Below are 1,242 nucleotides of genomic sequence, written 5' to 3' on the forward strand. Positions count from 1 at the left end.
TGTTTTACAACAGGACTGACCTCGGGGTTAAGGGGAGACTGAGAAAAGAGGGGATAATGAATATTGCATTCAAACAGATGAGGGAGAGAACTGTTTAAAAGGAATATATGATTAGGTATTATTTTCATGACAAGAGTCTAGAATAAGAGCTGCATTGTAAAGTGTACTGGGAGGATAGAATAACAATGAATTTTTTTTCTTTTCAAAGAGAAAAGTAAACTGAGGGGAGGGGTAGGCATGAAGGAAAACACAACAATGAATGAATGGAAATCCAAAGTCTCTGTAAACATTCATTAAAAGTTCAATTATAAAAAAAGAATACTGAATAGGAATTTGAAAATTTAAAAAAATGGAATTTTGTCATGCTTTCCACTTTCTTCATGGATGCTGTCCTTGATCTCATCTCCCAACTCATCTGGTCTTCAGTCATTAGTGCATCAACTCTATTGTTGAGATGGTTTTTAATTAAGGTGGGATAAACTTCAGGTCGTGTTTTGGTTCTTGTATACTTGTTTTCATTTTATTCAGCTGCTGTTTGGACTTATCCATAAGTAACTGATGATCTGTTCCACAGATAACCCCTGGCCTTGTTTTCATTGCTGGTATTGGGCTTCTCCATCAACTCTTTCTACATATGTAGTTAATGCTTATTTAATAATCCATTACATAAGGTCCATGTGTATAGTTGCCATTTGCAATGAATAAATCATTTAATTGTACCAAAAGAAAAATATGTATTAGTCTGACATTAATGATATTGTGTGATAACACGTTTCCAAAAGTGAACTCAAAACACATCATAAAATTAAATCTAAGAATGCACACCCATGTTTATCGCAGCTTTGTTCACAATAGCAAGGAGTTGGAAACAACCTAAGGGCTCATCAACAAACGAATGGATAGAGAAGCTGTGGTATATTCACACAATGGAATACTATGCTGCATTGAAAAACAAGGAAGTCATGCAATATTATTATAAATGGGTGACTCTGGAGGACATTATGCTGAGTGAAGTATCTCAGTCACAAAAGGACAAATACTGCATGGTGTCACTCTTGTAAAACAGGACTAACCTGGGGGTTGGGGAGAAACTGAGAAAGATGGGTTCAATAATGTATACTGCATTGAAACAGATGAGGGAGAACACTGTTTAAAATGGATATGTGATTAGGTATTTTTTGTCATGACAGGAATCTAGAGTGAAGGCTACATGGTGGAGTGGGCCTGGGGGAGGGTTTGTAA

This window comes from Elephantulus edwardii, unplaced genomic scaffold (assembly GCF_000299155.1).
Source record: "Elephantulus edwardii isolate Elephantulus edwardi_28Jun2011 unplaced genomic scaffold, EleEdw1.0 scaffold00217, whole genome shotgun sequence".
Lineage (NCBI taxonomy): Eukaryota > Metazoa > Chordata > Mammalia > Macroscelidea > Macroscelididae > Elephantulus > Elephantulus edwardii.